The following is a 15,000-nucleotide window of genomic DNA, read 5'->3' on the forward strand; positions in this document are numbered from 1 at the left end:
GCTACCGTTGCGCCACGAGGTCATCGACGCTGTAGTGTTCATGTTGCCTATTTTTGGACATCATTATTATTCAAGAGAATCTCAGTAGTTAGGCCTAAAGAGCTCTAACTGGAGAAAAAACTGGATATCTCAGGAAGTTGAAAACAAGGCATTTAATATGGAACTTTAGGTATGAGGTCAAAGATGGATTAAGTAATGGGATAGGTATCCTAATTCTCGATTTGCTGAGATGTAGTATTTGAGTGTGAGTCACCTTATCTGGCACGATAGAATTTTCAATCAGGGCCCGGATAGCTCAGTCGGTAGAGCATCAGACTTTTAATCTGAGGGTCCAGGGTTCAAGTCCCTGTTCGGGCGTTTGCCAATTTCTTACAAGTATGAGTTTAAGAATGCAGGAGTCTCTTGCTTTCCAGATGCTTTCCGGCTGTTCAGAAGACAGTCAGGGGCCAAGCCTAGAAAATATTCCTCCCTTTTCTAATTGACCACCATGCATCAGTTGAACAATGTGAATTCGCTGTAAGAAAGAATCTATAAAGGTCCGGATGGCTCAGTCGGTAGAGCATCAGACTTTTAATCTGAGGGTCCAGGGTTCAAGTCCCTGTTCGGGCGGCCAAAGCCTGTGCTTCTTTGTTACCAATTAAACCTTTAAATAGCCTCAAGTGAGCATGACCTATTAAGGTTAAAATTGCCCTGCAAGTGACTCACAAAACTCTGTGTAACTGAGGTACTTTTAAAGTTGTGGATTAACTGGTCCCACTCAATGACTAGATTAAAAGCAATATTTGACCCCGACGTGATTTGAACACGCAACCTTCTGATCTGGAGTCAGACGCGCTACCGTTGCGCCACGAGGTCAGCGACGCTGTACTGTTCATGTTTCCTATTTTTGGACATCATTATTATTCAAGAGAAACTCAGTAGTTAGGCCTAAAGAGCTCTAACTGGAGAAAAAACTGGATATCTCAGGAAGTTGAAAACAAGGCATTTAATATGGAACTTTAGGTATGAGGTCAAAGATGGATTAAGTAATGGGATAGGTATCCTAATTCTCGATTTGCTGAGATGTAGTATTTGAGTGTGAGTCACCTTATGTGGCACGATAGAATTTTCAGTCAGGGCCCGGATAGCTCAGTCGGTAGAGCATCAGACTTTTAATCTGAGGGTCCAGGGTTCAAGTCCCTGTTCGGGCGTTTGCCAATTTCTTACAAGTATGAGTTTAAGAATGCAGGAGTCTCTTGCTTTCCAGATGCTTTCCGGCTGTTCAGAAGACAGTCAGGGGCCAAGCCTAGAAAATATTCCTCCCTTTTCTAATTGACCACCATGCATCAGTTGAACAATGTGAATTCGCTGTAAGAAAGAATCTATAAAGGTCCGGATGGCTCAGTCGGTAGAGCATCAGACTTTTAATCTGAGGGTCCAGGGTTCAAGTCCCTGTTCGGGCGGCCAAAGCCTGTGCTTCTTTGTTACCAATTAAACCTTTAAATAGCCTCAAGTGAGCATGACCTATTAAGGTTAAAATTGCCCTGCAAGTGACTCACAAAACTCTGTGTAACTGAGGTACTTTTAAAGTTGTGGATTAACTGGTCCCACTCAATGACTAGATTAAAAGCAATATTTGACCCCGACGTGATTTGAACACGCAACCTTCTGATCTGGAGTCAGACGCGCTACCGTTGCGCCACGAGGTCAGCGACGCTGTACTGTTCATGTTTCCTATTTTTGGACATCATTATTATTCAAGAGAAACTCAGTAGTTAGGCCTAAAGAGCTCTAACTGGAGAAAAAACTGGATATCTCAGGAAGTTGAAAACAAGGCATTTAATATGGAACTTTAGGTATGAGGTCAAAGATGGATTAAGTAATGGGATAGGTATCCTAATTCTCGATTTGCTGAGATGTAGTATTTGAGTGTGAGTCACCTTATCTGGCACGATAGAATTTTCAGTCAGGGCCCGGATAGCTCAGTCGGTAGAGCATCAGACTTTTAATCTGAGGGTCCAGGGTTCAAGTCCCTGTTCGGGCGTTTGCCAATTTCTTACAAGTATGAGTTTAAGAATGCAGGAGTCTCTTGCTTTCCAGATGCTTTCCGGCTGTTCAGAAGACAGTCAGGGGCCAAGCCTAGAAAATATTCCTCCCTTTTCTAATTGACCACCATGCATCAGTTGAACAATGTGAATTCGCTGTAAGAAAGAATCTATAAAGGTCCGGATGGCTCAGTCGGTAGAGCATCAGACTTTTAATCTGAGGGTCCAGGGTTCAAGTCCCTGTTCGGGCGGCCAAAGCCTGTGCTTCTTTGTTACCAATTAAACCTTTAAATAGCCTCAAGTGAGCATGACCTATTAAGGTTAAAATTGCCCTGCAAGTGACTCACAAAACTCTGTGTAACTGAGGTACTTTTAAAGTTGTGGATTAACTGGTCCCACTCAATGACTAGATTAAAAGCAATATTTGACCCCGACGTGATTTGAACACGCAACCTTCTGATCTGGAGTCAGACGCGCTACCGTTGCGCCACGAGGTCAGCGACGCTGTACTGTTCATGTTTCCTATTTTTGGACATCATTATTATTCAAGAGAAACTCAGTAGTTAGGCCTAAAGAGCTCTAACTGGAGAAAAAACTGGATATCTCAGGAAGTTGAAAACAAGGCATTTAATATGGAACTTTAGGTATGAGGTCAAAGATGGATTAAGTAATGGGATAGGTATCCTAATTCTCGATTTGCTGAGATGTAGTATTTGAGTGTGAGTCACCTTATCTGGCACGATAGAATTTTCAGTCAGGGCCCGGATAGCTCAGTCGGTAGAGCATCAGACTTTTAATCTGAGGGTCCAGGGTTCAAGTCCCTGTTCGGGCGTTTGCCAATTTCTTACAAGTATGAGTTTAAGAATGCAGGAGTCTCTTGCTTTCCAGATGCTTTCCGGCTGTTCAGAAGACAGTCAGGGGCCAAGCCTAGAAAATATTCCTCCCTTTTCTGCTTGACCACCATGCATCAGTTGAACAATGTGAATTCGCTGTAAGAAAGAATCTGTAAAGGCCCGGATGGCTCAGTCGGTAGAGCATCAGACTTTTAATCTGAGGGTCTAGGGTTCAAGTCCCTGTTCGGTCGGCCAAAGCCTGTGCTTCTTTGTTACCAATTAAACCTTTAAATAGCCTCAAGTGAGCATGACCTATAAAGGTTAAAATTGGCCTGCAAGTGACTCAAAGAACTCTGTGTAACTGAGGTACTTTTAAAGTTGTGGATTAACTGGTCCCACTCAATGACTAGATTAAAAGCAATATTTGACCCCGACGTGATTTGAACACGCAACCTTCTGATCTGGAGTCAGACGCGCTACCGTTGCGCCACGAGGTCAGCGACGCTGTACTGTTCATGTTTCCTATTTTTGGACATCATTATTATTCAAGAGAAACTCAGTAGTTAGGCCTAAAGAGCTCTAACTGGAGAAAAAACTGGATATCTCAGGAAGTTGAAAACAAGGCATTTAATATGGAACTTTAGGTATGAGGTCAAAGATGGATTAAGTAATGGGATAGGTATCCTAATTCTCGATTTGCTGAGATGTAGTATTTGAGTGTGAGTCACCTTATGTGGCACGATAGAATTTTCAGTCAGGGCCCGGATAGCTCAGTCGGTAGAGCATCAGACTTTTAATCTGAGGGTCCAGGGTTCAAGTCCCTGTTCGGGCGTTTGCCAATTTCTTACAAGTATGAGTTTAAGAATGCAGGAGTCTCTTGCTTTCCAGATGCTTTCCGGCTGTTCAGAAGACAGTCAGGGGCCAAGCCTAGAAAATATTCCTCCCTTTTCTGCTTGACCACCATGCATCAGTTGAACAATGTGAATTCGCTGTAAGAAAGAATCTGTAAAGGCCCGGATGGCTCAGTCGGTAGAGCATCAGACTTTTAATCTGAGGGTCCAGGGTTCAAGTCCCTGTTCGGTCGGCCAAAGCCTGTGCTTCTTTGTTACCAATTAAACCTTTAAATAGCCTCAAGTGAGCATGACCTATTAAGGTTAAAATTGCCCTGCAAGTGACTGACAAAACTCTGTGTAACTGAGGTACTTTTAACGTTGTGGATTAACTGGTCCCACTCAATGACTAGATTAAAAGCAATATTTGACCCCGACGTGATTTGAACACGCAACCTTCTGATCTGGAGTCAGACGCGCTACCGGTGCGCCACGAGGTCAGCGATGCTGTAGTGTTCATGTTTCCTATTTTTGGACATCATTATTATTCAAGAGAAACTCAGTAGTTAGGCCTAAAGAGCTCTAACTGGAGAAAAAACTGGATATCTCAGGAAGTTGAAAACAAGGCATTTAATATGGAACTTTAGGTATGAGGTCAAAGATGGATTAAGTAATGGGATAGGTATCCTAATTCTCGATTTGCTGAGATGTAGTATTTGAGTGTGAGTCACCTTATCTGGCATGATAGAATTTGCAGTCAGGGCCCGGATAGCTCAGTCGGTAGAGCATCAGACTTTTAATCTGAGGGTCCAGGGTTCAAGTCCCTGTTCGGGCGTTTGCCAATTTCTTACAAGTATGAGTTTAAGAATGCAGGAGTCTCTTGCTTTCCAGATGCTTTCCGGCTGTTCAGAAGACAGTCAGGGGCCAAGCCTAGAAAATATTCCTCCCTTTTCTGCTTGACCACCATGCATCAGTTGAACAATGTGAATTCGCTGTAAGAAAGAATCTGTAAAGGCCCGGATGGCTCAGTCGGTAGAGCATCAGACTTTTAATCTGAGGGTCCAGGGTTCAAGTCCCTGTTCGGGCGGCCAAAGCCTGTGCTTCTTTGTTACCAATTAAACCTTTAAATAGCCTCAAGTGAGCATGACCTATTAAGGTTAAAATTGCCCTGCAAGTGACTCACAAAACTCTGTGTAACTGAGGTACTTTTAACGTTGTGGATTAACTGGTCCCACTCAATGACTAGATTAAAAGCAATATTTGACCCCGACGTGATTTGAACACGCAACCTTCTGATCTGGAGTCAGACGCGCTACCGGTGCGCCACGAGGTCAGCGATGCTGTAGTGTTCATGTTTCCTATTTTTGGACATCATTATTATTCAAGAGAAACTCAGTAGTTAGGCCTAAAGAGCTCTAACTGGAGAAAAAACTGGATATCTCAGGAAGTTGAAAACAAGGCATTTAATATGGAACTTTAGGTATGAGGTCAAAGATGGATTAAGTAATGGGATAGGTATCCTAATTCTCGATTTGCTGAGATGTAGTATTTGAGTGTGAGTCACCTTATCTGGCATGATAGAATTTGCAGTCAGGGCCCGGATAGCTCAGTCGGTAGAGCATCAGACTTTTAATCTGAGGGTCCAGGGTTCAAGTCCCTGTTCGGGCGTTTGCCAATTTCTTACAAGTATGAGTTTAAGAATGCAGGAGTCTCTTGCTTTCCAGATGCTTTCCGGCTGTTCAGAAGACAGTCAGGGGCCAAGCCTAGAAAATATTCCTCCCTTTTCTGCTTGACCACCATGCATCAGTTGAACAATGTGAATTCGCTGTAAGAAAGAATCTGTAAAGGCCCGGATGGCTCAGTCGGTAGAGCATCAGACTTTTAATCTGAGGGTCCAGGGTTCAAGTCCCTGTTCGGGCGGCCAAAGCCTGTGCTTCTTTGTTACCAATTAAACCTTTAAATAGCCTCAAGTGAGCATGACCTATAAAGGTTAAAATTGCCCTGCAAGTGACTCAAAGAACTCTGTGTAACTGAGGTACTTTTAAAGTTGTGGACTAACTGGTCCCACTCAATGACTAGATTAAAAGCAATATTTGACCCCGACGTGATTTGAACACGCAACCTTCTGATCTGGAGTCAGACGCGCTACCGTTGCGCCACGAGGTCATCGACGCTGTAATGTTCATGTTGCCTATTTTTGGACATCATTATTATTCAAGAGAAACTCAGTAGTTAGGCCTAAAGAGCTCTAACTGGAGAAAAAACTGGATATCTCAGGAAGTTGAAAACAAGGCATTTAATATGGAACTTTAGGTATGAGGTCAAAGATGGATTAAGTAATCGGATAAGTATCCTAATTCTCGATTTGCTGAGATGTAGTATTTGAGTGTGAGTCACCTTATCTGGCACGATAGAATTTTCAGTCAGGGCCCGGATAGCTCAGTCGGTAGAGCATCAGACTTTTAATCTGAGGGTCCAGGGTTCAAGTCCCTGTTCGGGCGTTTGCCAGTTTCTTACAAGTATGAGTTTAAGAATGCAGGAGTCTCTTGCTTTCCAGATGCTTTCCGGCTGTTCAGAAGACAGTCAGGGGCCAAGCCTAGAAAATATCCCTCCCTTTTCTGCTTGACCACCATGCATCAGTTGAACAATGTGAATTCGCTGTAAGAAAGAAGCTGTAAAGGCCCGGATGGCTCAGTCGGTAGAGCATCAGACTTTTAATCTGAGGGTCCAGGGTTCAAGTCCCTGTTCGGGCGGCCAAAGCCTGTGCTTCTTTGTTACCAATTAAACCTTTAAATAGCCTCAAGTGAGCATGACCTATTAAGGTTAAAATTGCCCTGCAAGTGACTCACAAAACTCTGTGTAACTGAGGTACTTTTAAAGTTGTGGATTAACTGGTCCCACTCAATGACTAGATTAAAAGCAATATTTGACCCAGACGTGATTTGAACACGCAACCTTCTGATCTGGAGTCAGACGCGGTACCATTGCGCCACGAGGTCAGCGACGCTGTAGTGTTCATGTTTCCTATTTTTGGACATCATTATTATTCAAGAGAAACTCAGTAGTTAGGCCTAAAGAGCTCTAACTGGAGAAAAAACTGGATATCTCAGGAAGTTGAAAACAAGGCATTTAATATGGAACTTTAGGTATGAGGTCAAAGATGGATTAAGTAATGGGATAGGTATCCTAATTCTCGATTTGCTGAGATGTAGTATTTGAGTGTGAGTCACCTTATCTGGCACGATAGAATTTTCAGTCAGGGCCTGGATAGCTCAGTCGGTAGAGCATCAGACTTTTAATCTGAGGGTCCAGGGTTCAAGTCCCTGTTCGGGCGTTTGCCAATTTCTTACAAATATGAGTTTAAGAATGCAGGAGTCTCTTGCTTTCCAGATGCTTTCCGGCTGTTCAGAAGACAGTCAGGGGCCAAGCCTAGAAAATATTCCTCCCTTTTCTGCTTGACCACCATGCATCAGTTGAACAATGTGAATTCGCTGTAAGAAAGAATCTGTAAAGGCCCGGATGGCTCAGTCGGTAGAGCATCAGACTTTTAATCTGAGGGTCCAGGGTTCAAGTCCCTGTTCGGGCGGCCAAAGCCTGTGCTTCTTTGTTAAAAAATTAAACCTTTAAATAGCCTCAAGTGAGCATGACCTATAAAGGTTAAAATTGCCCTGCAAGTGACTCAAAGAACTCTGTGTAACTGAGGTAGTTTTAAAGTTGTGGACTAACTGGTCCCACTCAATGACTAGATTAAAAGCAATATTTGACCCCGACGTGATTTGAACACGCAACCTTCTGATCTGGAGTCAGACGCGCTACCGTTTCGCCACGAGGTCATCGACGCTGTAATGTTCATGTTGCCTATTTTTGGACATCATTTTTTTTCAAGAGAAACTCAGTAGTTAGGCCTAAAGAGCTCTAACTGGAGAAAAAACTGGATATCTCAGGAAGTTGAAAACAAGGCATTTAATATGGAACTTTAGGTATGAGGTCAAAGATGGATTAAGTAATCGGATAAGTATCCTAATTCTCGATTTGCTGAGATGTAGTATTTGAGTGTGAGTCACCTTATCTGGCACGATAGAATTTTCAGTCAGGGCCCGGATAGCTCAGTCGGTAGAGCATCAGACTTTTAATCTGAGGGTCCAGGGTTCAAGTCCCTGTTCGGGCGTTTGCCAGTTTCTTACAAGTATGAGTTTAAGAATGCAGCAGTCTCTTGCTTTCCAGATGCTTTCCGGCTGTTCAGAAGACAGTCAGGGGCCAAGCCTAGACAATATCCCTCCCTTTTCTGCTTGACCACCATGCATCAGTTGAACAATGTGAATTCGCTGTAAGAAAGAAGCTGTAAAGGCCCGGATGGCTCAGTCGGTAGAGCATCAGACTTTTTATCTGAGGGTCCAGGGTTCAAGTCCCTGTTCGGGCGGCCAAAGCCTGTGCTTCTTTGTTACCAATTAAACCTTTAAATAGCCTCAAGTGAGCATGACCTATTAAGGTTAAAATTGCCCTGCAACTGACTGACAAAACTCTGTGTAACTGAGGTACTTTTAAAGTTGGGGATTAACTGGTCCCACTCAATGACTAGATTAAAAGCAATATTTGACCCCGACGTGATTTGAACACGCAACCTTCTGATCTGGAGTCAGACACGCTACCGTTGCGCCACGAGGTCAGCGACGCTGTAGTGTTCATGTTTCCTATTTTTGGACATCATTATTATTCAAGAGAAACTCAGTAGTTAGGCCTAAAGAGCTCTAACTGGAGAAAAAACTGGATATCTCAGGAAGTTGAAAACAAGGCATTTAATATGGAACTTTAGGTATGAGGTCGAAGATGGATTAAGTAATGGGATAGGTATCCTAATTCTCGATTTGCTGAGATGTAGTATTTGAGTGTGAGTCACCTTATCTGGCATGATAGAATTTTCAGTCAGGGCCCGGATAGCTCAGTCGGTAGAGCATCAGACTTTTAATCTGAGGGTCCAGGGTTCAAGTCCCTGTTCGGGCATTTGCCAATTTCTTACAAGTATGAGTTTAAGAATGCAGGAGTCTCTTGCTTTCCAGATGCTTTCCGGCTGTTCAGAAGACAGTCAGGGGCCAAGCCTAGAAAATATTCCAACATTTTCTGCTTGACCACCATGCATCAGTTGAACAATGTGAATTTGCCATAAGAAACAATCCTTAAGGGCCCGGATAGCTCAGTCGGTAGAGCATCAGACTTTTAATCTGAGGGTCCAGGGTTCAAGTCCCTGTTCGGGCGGCCAAAGCCTGTGCTTCTTTGTTACCAATTAAACCTTTAAATAGCCTCAAGTGAGCATGACCTATAAAGGTTAAAATTGCCCTGCAAGTGACTCAAAGAACTCTGTGTAACTGAGGTACCTTTAAAGTTGTGGACTAACTGGTCCCACTCAATGACTAGATTAAAAGCAATATTTGACCCCGACGTGATTTGAACACGCAACCTTCTGATCTGGAGTCAGACGCGCTACCGTTGCGCCACGAGGTCATCGACGCTGTAATGTTCATGTTGCCTATTTTTGGACATCACTATTATTCAAGAGAAACTCAATGGTTAGGCCTAAAGAGCTCTAACCGGAGAAAAAACTGGATATCTCAGGAAGTTGAAAACAAGGCATTTAATATGGAACTTTAGGTATGAGGTCGAAGATGGATTAAGTAATGGGATAGGTATCCTAATTCTCGATTTGCTGAGATGTAGTATTTGAGTGTGAGTCACCTTATCTGGCACGATAGAATTTTTAGTCAGGGCCCGGATAGCTCAGTCGGTAGAGCATCAGACTTTTAATCTGAGGGTCCAGGGTTCAAGTCCCTGTTCGGGCGTTTGCCAATTTCTTACAAGTATGAGTTTAAGAATGCAGGAGTCTCTTGCTTTCCAGATGCTTTCCGGCTCTTCAGAAGACAGTCAGGGGCCAAGCCTAGAAAATATTCCTCCCTTTTCTGCTTGACCACCATGCATCAGTTGAACAATGTGAATTCGCTGTAAGAAAAAATCTGTAAAGGCCCGGATGGCTCGGTCGGGAGAGCATCAGACTTTTAATCTGAGGGTCCAGGGTTCAAATCCCTATTCGGCCGGCCAAAGCCTTTGCTTCTTTGTTACCAATTAAACCTTTAAATAGCCTCAAGTGAGCATGACCTATAAAGGTTAAAATTGCCCTGCAAGTGACTCAAAGAACTCTGTGTAACTGAGGTACTTTTAAAGTTGCACAGACTTTTAAAGTTACTAACTGGTCCCACTCAATGACTAGATTAAAAGCAATATTTGACCCCGACGTGATTTGAACACGCAACCTTCTGATCTGGAGTCAGACGCGCTACCGGTGCGCCACGAGGTCAGCGACGCTGTAGTGTTCATGTTTCCTATTTTTGGACATCATTATTATTCAAGAGAAACTCAGTAGTTAGGCCTAAAGAGCTCTAACTGGAGAAAAAACTGGATATCTCAGGAAGTTGAAAACAAGGCATTTAATATGGAACTTTAGGTATGAGGTCAAAGATGGATTAAGTAATGGGATAGGTATCCTAATTCTCGATTTGCTGAGATGTAGTATTTGAGTGTGAGTCACCTTATCTGGCACGATAGAATTTTTAGTCAGGGCCCGGATAGCTCAGTCGGTAGAGCATCAGACTTTTAATCTGAGGGTCCAGGGTTCAAGTCCCTGTTCGGGCGTTTGCCAATTTCTTACAAGTATGAGTTTAAGAATGCAGGAGTCTCTTGCTTTCCAGATGCTTTCCGGCTCTTCAGAAGACAGTCAGGGGCCAAGCCTAGAAAATATTCCTCCCTTTTCTGCTTGACCACCATGCATCAGTTGAACAATGTGAATTCGCTGTAAGAAAAAATCTGTAAAGGCCCGGATGGCTCGGTCGGGAGAGCATCAGACTTTTAATCTGAGGGTCCAGGGTTCAAATCCCTATTCGGCCGGCCAAAGCCTTTGCTTCTTTGTTACCAATTAAACCTTTAAATAGCCTCAAGTGAGCATGACCTATAAAGGTTAAAATTGCCCTGCAAGTGACTCAAAGAACTCTGTGTAACTGAGGTACTTTTAAAGTTGCACAGACTTTTAAAGTTACTAACTGGTCCCACTCAATGACTAGATTAAAAGCAATATTTGACCCCGACGTGATTTGAACACGCAACCTTCTGATCTGGAGTCAGACACGCTACCGTTGCGCCACGAGGTCATCGACGCTGTAGTGTTCATGTTGCCTATTTTTGGACATCATTATTATTCAAGAGAAACTCAGTAGTTAGGCCTAAAGAGCTCTAACTGGAGAAAAAACTGGATATCTCAGGAAGTTGAAAACAAGGCATTTAATATGGAACTTTAGGTATGAGGTCAAAGATGGATTAAGTAATGGGATAAGTATCCTAATTCTCGATTTGCTGAGATGTAGTATTTGAGTGTGAGTCACCTTATCTGGCACGATAGAATTTTCATTCAGGCCCCGGATAGCTCAGTCGGTAGAGCATCAGACTTTTAATCTGAGGGTCCAGGGTTCAAGTCCCTGTTCGGGCGTTTGCCAGTTTCTTACAAGTATGAGTTTAAGAATACAGGAGTCTCTTGCTTTCCAGATGCTTTCCGGCTGTTCAGAAGACAGTCAGGGGCCAAGCCTAGAAAATATTCCTCCCTTTTCTGCTTGACCACCATGCATCAGTTGAACAATGTGAATTCGCTGTAAGAAAGAATCTGTAAAGGCCCGGATGGCTCTGTCGGGAGAGCATCAGACTTTTAATCTGAGGGTCCAGGGTTCAAGTCCCTATTCGGCCGGCCAAAGCCTTTGCTTCTTTTTTACCAATTAAACCTTTAAATAGCCTCAAGTGAGCATGACCTATAAAGGTTAAAATTGCCCTGCAAGTGACTCAAAGAACTCTGTGTAACTGAGGTACTTTTAAAGTTGTGGACTAACTGGTCCCACTCAATGACTAGATTAAAAGCAATATTTGACCCCGACGTGATTTGAACACGCAACCTTCTGATCTGGAGTCAGACGCGCTACCGTTGCGCCACGAGGTCATCGATGCTGTAATGTTCATGTTGCCTATTTTTGGACATCATTTTTGTTCAAGAGAAACTCAGTAGTTAGGCCTAAAGAGCTCTAACTGGAGAAAAAAACTGGATATCTCAGGAAGTTGAAAACAAGGCATTTAATATGGAACTTTAGGTATGAGGTCAAAGATGGATTAAGTAATCGGATAAGTATCCTAATTCTCGATTTGCTGAGATGTAGTATTTGAGTGTGAGTCACCTTATCTGGCACGATAGAATTTTCAGTCAGGGCCCGGATAGCTCAGTCGGTAGAGCATCAGACTTTTGATCTGAGGGTCCAGGGTTCAAGTCCCTGTTCGGGTGTTTGCCAGTTTCTTACAAGTATGAGTTTAAGAATGCAGGAGTCTCTTGCTTTCCAGATGCTTTCCGGCTGTTCAGAAGACAGTCAGGGGCCAAGCCTAGAAAATATCCCTCCCTTTTCTGCTTGACCACCATGCATCAGTTGAACAATGTGAATTCGCTGTAAGAAACAAGCTGTAAAGGCCCGGATGGCTCAGTCGGTAGAGCATCAGACTTTTAATCTGAGGGTCCAGGGTTCAAGTCCCTGTTCGGGCGGCCAAAGCCTGTGCTTCTTTGTTACCAATTAAACCTTTAAATAGCCTCAAGTGAGCATGACCTATAAAGGTTAAAATTGCCCTGCAAGTGACTCACAAAACTCTGTGTAACTGAGGTACTTTTAAAGTTGTGGATTAACTGGTCCCACTCAATGACTAGATTAAAAGCAATATTTGACCCGACGTGATTTGAACACGCAACCTTCTGATCTGGAGTCAGACACGCTACCGTTGCGCCACGAGGTCATCGACGCTGTAGTGTTCATGTTTCCTATTTTTGGACATCATTATTATTCAAGAGAAACTCAGTAGTTAGGCCTAAAGAGCTCTAACTGGAGAAAAAACTGGATATCTCAGGAAGTTGAAAACAAGGCATTTAATATGGAACTTTAGGTATGAGGTCAAAGATGGATTAAGTAATGGGATAGGTATCCTAATTCTCGATTTGCTGAGATGTAGTATTTGAGTGTGAGTCACCTTATCTGGCACGATAGAATTTTCAGTCAGGGCCCGGATAGCTCAGTCGGTAGAGCATCAGACTTTTAATCTGAGGGTCCAGGGTTCAAGTCCCTGTTCGGGCGTTTGCCAATTTCTTACAAGTATGAGATTAAGAATGCAGGAGTCTCTTGCTTTCCAGATGCTTTCCGGCTGTTCAGAAGACAGTCAAAGGCCAAGCCTAGAAAATATTCCTCCCTTTTCTGCTTGACCACCATGCATCAGTTGAACAATGTGAATTCGCTGTAAGAAAGAATCTATAAAGGCCTGGATGGCTCAGTCGGTAGAGCATCAGACTTTTAATCTGAGTGTCCAGGGTTCAAGTCCCTATTCGGGTGGCCATAGCCTTTGCTTCTTTGTTACCAATTAAACCTTTAAATAGCCTCAAGTGAGCATGACCTATAAAGGTTAAAATTGCCCTGCAAGTGACTCAAAGAACTCTGTGTAACTGAGGTACTTTTAAAGTTACACAGACTTTTAAAGTTACTAACTGGTCCCACTCAATGACTAGATTAAAAGCAATATTTGACCCCGACGTGATTTGAACACGCAACCTTCTGATCTGGAGTCAGACGCGCTACCGTTGCGCCACGAGGTCAGCGACGCTGTAGTGTTCATTTTTCCTATTTTTGGACATCATTATTATTCAAGAGAAACTCAGTAGTTAGGCCTAAAGAGCTCTAACTGGAGAAAAAACTGGATATCTCAGGAAGTTGAAAACAAGGCATTTAATATGGAACTTTAGGTATGAGGTCAAAGATGGATTAAGTAATGGGATAGGTATCCTAATTCTCGATTTGCTGAGATGTAGTATTTGAGTGTGAGTCACCTTATCTGGCACGATAGAATTTTCGGTCAGGGCCCGGATAGCTCAGTCGGTAGAGCATCAGACTTTTAATCTGAGGGTCCAGGGTTCAAGTCCCTGTTCGGGCGTTTGCCAATTTCTTACAAGTATGAGTTTAAGAATGCAGGAGTCTCTTGCTTTCCAGATGCTTTCCGGCTGTTCAGAAGACAGTCAGGGGCCAAGCCTAGAAAATATTCCTCCCTTTTCTGCTTGACCACCATGCATCAGTTGAACAATGTGAATTCGCTGTAAGAAAGAATCTGTGAAGGCCCGGATGGCTCAGTCGGTAGAGCATCAGACTTTTAATCTGGGGGTCCAGGGTTCAAGTCCCTGTTCGGGGGGCCAAAGCCTGTGCTTCTTTGTTACCAATTAAACCTTTAAATAGCCTCAAGTGAGCATGACCTATAAAGGTTAAAATTGGCCTGCAAGTGACTCAAAGAACTCTGTGTAACTGAGGTACTTTTAAAGTTGTGGACTAACTGGTCCCACTCAATGACTAGATTAAAAGCAATATTTGACCCCGACGTGATTTGAACACGCAACCTTCTGATCTGGAGTCAGACGCGCTACCTTTGCGCCACGAGGTCATCGACGCTGTAGTGTTCATGTTGCCTATTTTTGGACATCATTATTATTCAAGAGAAACTCAGTAGTTAGGCTTAAAGAGCTCTAACTGGAGAAAAAACTGGATATCTCAGGAAGTTGAAAACAAGGCATTTAATATGGAACTTTAGGTATGAGGTCAAAGATGGATTAAGTAATGGGATAAGTATCCTAATTCTCGATTTGCTGAGATGTAGTATTTGAGTGTGAGTCACCTTATCTGGCACGATAGAATTTTCACTCAGGGGCCGGATGGCTCAGTCGGTAGAGCATCAGACTTTTAATCTGAGGGTCCAGGGTTCAAGTCCCTGTTCGGGCGTTTGCCAATTTCTTACAAGTATGAGTTTAAGAATGCAGGAGTCTCTTGCTTTCCAGATGCTTTCCGGCTGTTCAGAAGACAGTCAGGGGCCAAGCCTAGAAAATATTCCTCCCTTTTCTAATTGACCACCATGCATCAGTTGAACAATGTGAATTCGCTGTAAGAAAGAATCTATAAAGGTCCGGATGGCTCAGTCGGTAGAGCATCAGACTTTTAATCTGAGGGTCCAGGGTTCAAGTCCCTGTTCGGGCAGCCAAAGCCTGTGCTTCTTTGTTACCAATTAAACCTTTAAATAGCCTCAAGTGAGCATGACCTATAAAGGTTAAAATTGCCCTGCAAGTGACTCAAAGAACTCTGTGTAACTGAGGTGCTTTTAAAGTTGTGGACTAACTGGTCCCACTCAATGACTAGATTAAAAGCAATATTTGACCCCGACATG

The 15,000-nt window shown here is 43.3% G+C and overlaps 39 non-coding genes across 39 annotated transcripts in view; 20 read left to right on the forward strand and 19 right to left on the reverse strand.

The window, feature by feature from the left end:
* trnaw-cca (transfer RNA tryptophan (anticodon CCA)) overlaps positions 1-22 on the reverse strand; it is a 72-nt gene extending 50 nt beyond the window's left edge. Inside the window, exon 1 of the tRNA in view lies at positions 1-22. This exon is cut by the window's left edge and continues 50 nt beyond it. This is a non-coding gene — a tRNA (tRNA-Trp).
* Positions 23-284: 262 nt separating this feature from the next.
* trnak-uuu (transfer RNA lysine (anticodon UUU)) lies at positions 285-357 on the forward strand. Its single transcript has one exon. It is a non-coding gene; the product is annotated as a tRNA-Lys (tRNA).
* A 426-nt stretch (positions 358-783) lies between these two features.
* trnaw-cca (transfer RNA tryptophan (anticodon CCA)) lies at positions 784-855 on the reverse strand. Its single transcript has one exon. It is a non-coding gene; the product is annotated as a tRNA-Trp (tRNA).
* A 262-nt stretch (positions 856-1,117) lies between these two features.
* Positions 1,118-1,190, forward strand: trnak-uuu (transfer RNA lysine (anticodon UUU)). The gene has a single exon. It is a non-coding gene; the product is annotated as a tRNA-Lys (tRNA).
* Positions 1,191-1,616: 426 nt separating this feature from the next.
* On the reverse strand, positions 1,617-1,688 carry trnaw-cca (transfer RNA tryptophan (anticodon CCA)). The gene has a single exon. It is a non-coding gene; the product is annotated as a tRNA-Trp (tRNA).
* A 262-nt stretch (positions 1,689-1,950) lies between these two features.
* trnak-uuu (transfer RNA lysine (anticodon UUU)) lies at positions 1,951-2,023 on the forward strand. The gene has a single exon. It is a non-coding gene; the product is annotated as a tRNA-Lys (tRNA).
* Positions 2,024-2,449: 426 nt separating this feature from the next.
* Positions 2,450-2,521, reverse strand: trnaw-cca (transfer RNA tryptophan (anticodon CCA)). The gene has a single exon. It is a non-coding gene; the product is annotated as a tRNA-Trp (tRNA).
* Positions 2,522-2,783: 262 nt separating this feature from the next.
* trnak-uuu (transfer RNA lysine (anticodon UUU)) lies at positions 2,784-2,856 on the forward strand. Its single transcript has one exon. It is a non-coding gene; the product is annotated as a tRNA-Lys (tRNA).
* A 426-nt stretch (positions 2,857-3,282) lies between these two features.
* trnaw-cca (transfer RNA tryptophan (anticodon CCA)) lies at positions 3,283-3,354 on the reverse strand. The gene has a single exon. It is a non-coding gene; the product is annotated as a tRNA-Trp (tRNA).
* Positions 3,355-3,616: 262 nt separating this feature from the next.
* trnak-uuu (transfer RNA lysine (anticodon UUU)) lies at positions 3,617-3,689 on the forward strand. The gene has a single exon. It is a non-coding gene; the product is annotated as a tRNA-Lys (tRNA).
* Positions 3,690-4,115: 426 nt separating this feature from the next.
* trnaw-cca (transfer RNA tryptophan (anticodon CCA)) lies at positions 4,116-4,187 on the reverse strand. Its single transcript has one exon. It is a non-coding gene; the product is annotated as a tRNA-Trp (tRNA).
* Positions 4,188-4,449: 262 nt separating this feature from the next.
* On the forward strand, positions 4,450-4,522 carry trnak-uuu (transfer RNA lysine (anticodon UUU)). The gene has a single exon. It is a non-coding gene; the product is annotated as a tRNA-Lys (tRNA).
* Positions 4,523-4,701: 179 nt separating this feature from the next.
* On the forward strand, positions 4,702-4,774 carry trnak-uuu (transfer RNA lysine (anticodon UUU)). Its single transcript has one exon. It is a non-coding gene; the product is annotated as a tRNA-Lys (tRNA).
* Positions 4,775-4,948: 174 nt separating this feature from the next.
* On the reverse strand, positions 4,949-5,020 carry trnaw-cca (transfer RNA tryptophan (anticodon CCA)). The gene has a single exon. It is a non-coding gene; the product is annotated as a tRNA-Trp (tRNA).
* A 262-nt stretch (positions 5,021-5,282) lies between these two features.
* trnak-uuu (transfer RNA lysine (anticodon UUU)) lies at positions 5,283-5,355 on the forward strand. The gene has a single exon. It is a non-coding gene; the product is annotated as a tRNA-Lys (tRNA).
* Positions 5,356-5,534: 179 nt separating this feature from the next.
* Positions 5,535-5,607, forward strand: trnak-uuu (transfer RNA lysine (anticodon UUU)). Its single transcript has one exon. It is a non-coding gene; the product is annotated as a tRNA-Lys (tRNA).
* A 174-nt stretch (positions 5,608-5,781) lies between these two features.
* Positions 5,782-5,853, reverse strand: trnaw-cca (transfer RNA tryptophan (anticodon CCA)). The gene has a single exon. It is a non-coding gene; the product is annotated as a tRNA-Trp (tRNA).
* Positions 5,854-6,115: 262 nt separating this feature from the next.
* Positions 6,116-6,188, forward strand: trnak-uuu (transfer RNA lysine (anticodon UUU)). Its single transcript has one exon. It is a non-coding gene; the product is annotated as a tRNA-Lys (tRNA).
* A 179-nt stretch (positions 6,189-6,367) lies between these two features.
* Positions 6,368-6,440, forward strand: trnak-uuu (transfer RNA lysine (anticodon UUU)). The gene has a single exon. It is a non-coding gene; the product is annotated as a tRNA-Lys (tRNA).
* Positions 6,441-6,614: 174 nt separating this feature from the next.
* Positions 6,615-6,686, reverse strand: trnaw-cca (transfer RNA tryptophan (anticodon CCA)). The gene has a single exon. It is a non-coding gene; the product is annotated as a tRNA-Trp (tRNA).
* A 514-nt stretch (positions 6,687-7,200) lies between these two features.
* On the forward strand, positions 7,201-7,273 carry trnak-uuu (transfer RNA lysine (anticodon UUU)). Its single transcript has one exon. It is a non-coding gene; the product is annotated as a tRNA-Lys (tRNA).
* A 175-nt stretch (positions 7,274-7,448) lies between these two features.
* On the reverse strand, positions 7,449-7,520 carry trnaw-cca (transfer RNA tryptophan (anticodon CCA)). Its single transcript has one exon. It is a non-coding gene; the product is annotated as a tRNA-Trp (tRNA).
* Positions 7,521-7,782: 262 nt separating this feature from the next.
* On the forward strand, positions 7,783-7,855 carry trnak-uuu (transfer RNA lysine (anticodon UUU)). Its single transcript has one exon. It is a non-coding gene; the product is annotated as a tRNA-Lys (tRNA).
* A 426-nt stretch (positions 7,856-8,281) lies between these two features.
* On the reverse strand, positions 8,282-8,353 carry trnaw-cca (transfer RNA tryptophan (anticodon CCA)). The gene has a single exon. It is a non-coding gene; the product is annotated as a tRNA-Trp (tRNA).
* Positions 8,354-8,615: 262 nt separating this feature from the next.
* On the forward strand, positions 8,616-8,688 carry trnak-uuu (transfer RNA lysine (anticodon UUU)). The gene has a single exon. It is a non-coding gene; the product is annotated as a tRNA-Lys (tRNA).
* Positions 8,689-8,867: 179 nt separating this feature from the next.
* On the forward strand, positions 8,868-8,940 carry trnak-uuu (transfer RNA lysine (anticodon UUU)). Its single transcript has one exon. It is a non-coding gene; the product is annotated as a tRNA-Lys (tRNA).
* A 174-nt stretch (positions 8,941-9,114) lies between these two features.
* Positions 9,115-9,186, reverse strand: trnaw-cca (transfer RNA tryptophan (anticodon CCA)). The gene has a single exon. It is a non-coding gene; the product is annotated as a tRNA-Trp (tRNA).
* A 262-nt stretch (positions 9,187-9,448) lies between these two features.
* trnak-uuu (transfer RNA lysine (anticodon UUU)) lies at positions 9,449-9,521 on the forward strand. Its single transcript has one exon. It is a non-coding gene; the product is annotated as a tRNA-Lys (tRNA).
* A 440-nt stretch (positions 9,522-9,961) lies between these two features.
* trnaw-cca (transfer RNA tryptophan (anticodon CCA)) lies at positions 9,962-10,033 on the reverse strand. Its single transcript has one exon. It is a non-coding gene; the product is annotated as a tRNA-Trp (tRNA).
* A 262-nt stretch (positions 10,034-10,295) lies between these two features.
* trnak-uuu (transfer RNA lysine (anticodon UUU)) lies at positions 10,296-10,368 on the forward strand. Its single transcript has one exon. It is a non-coding gene; the product is annotated as a tRNA-Lys (tRNA).
* A 440-nt stretch (positions 10,369-10,808) lies between these two features.
* Positions 10,809-10,880, reverse strand: trnaw-cca (transfer RNA tryptophan (anticodon CCA)). The gene has a single exon. It is a non-coding gene; the product is annotated as a tRNA-Trp (tRNA).
* Positions 10,881-11,641: 761 nt separating this feature from the next.
* On the reverse strand, positions 11,642-11,713 carry trnaw-cca (transfer RNA tryptophan (anticodon CCA)). Its single transcript has one exon. It is a non-coding gene; the product is annotated as a tRNA-Trp (tRNA).
* Positions 11,714-12,228: 515 nt separating this feature from the next.
* On the forward strand, positions 12,229-12,301 carry trnak-uuu (transfer RNA lysine (anticodon UUU)). Its single transcript has one exon. It is a non-coding gene; the product is annotated as a tRNA-Lys (tRNA).
* A 173-nt stretch (positions 12,302-12,474) lies between these two features.
* trnaw-cca (transfer RNA tryptophan (anticodon CCA)) lies at positions 12,475-12,547 on the reverse strand. Its single transcript has one exon. It is a non-coding gene; the product is annotated as a tRNA-Trp (tRNA).
* Positions 12,548-12,808: 261 nt separating this feature from the next.
* trnak-uuu (transfer RNA lysine (anticodon UUU)) lies at positions 12,809-12,881 on the forward strand. The gene has a single exon. It is a non-coding gene; the product is annotated as a tRNA-Lys (tRNA).
* Positions 12,882-13,321: 440 nt separating this feature from the next.
* Positions 13,322-13,393, reverse strand: trnaw-cca (transfer RNA tryptophan (anticodon CCA)). The gene has a single exon. It is a non-coding gene; the product is annotated as a tRNA-Trp (tRNA).
* Positions 13,394-13,655: 262 nt separating this feature from the next.
* Positions 13,656-13,728, forward strand: trnak-uuu (transfer RNA lysine (anticodon UUU)). The gene has a single exon. It is a non-coding gene; the product is annotated as a tRNA-Lys (tRNA).
* Positions 13,729-14,154: 426 nt separating this feature from the next.
* trnaw-cca (transfer RNA tryptophan (anticodon CCA)) lies at positions 14,155-14,226 on the reverse strand. Its single transcript has one exon. It is a non-coding gene; the product is annotated as a tRNA-Trp (tRNA).
* Positions 14,227-14,987: 761 nt separating this feature from the next.
* Positions 14,988-15,000, reverse strand: part of trnaw-cca (transfer RNA tryptophan (anticodon CCA)) — a 72-nt gene continuing 59 nt past the window's right edge. The window contains exon 1 of the tRNA in view: positions 14,988-15,000. This exon is cut by the window's right edge and continues 59 nt beyond it. This is a non-coding gene — a tRNA (tRNA-Trp).

This window comes from Astyanax mexicanus, chromosome 12 (assembly GCF_023375975.1).
Source record: "Astyanax mexicanus isolate ESR-SI-001 chromosome 12, AstMex3_surface, whole genome shotgun sequence".
Taxonomy (NCBI): Eukaryota; Metazoa; Chordata; class Actinopteri; order Characiformes; family Acestrorhamphidae; genus Astyanax; species Astyanax mexicanus.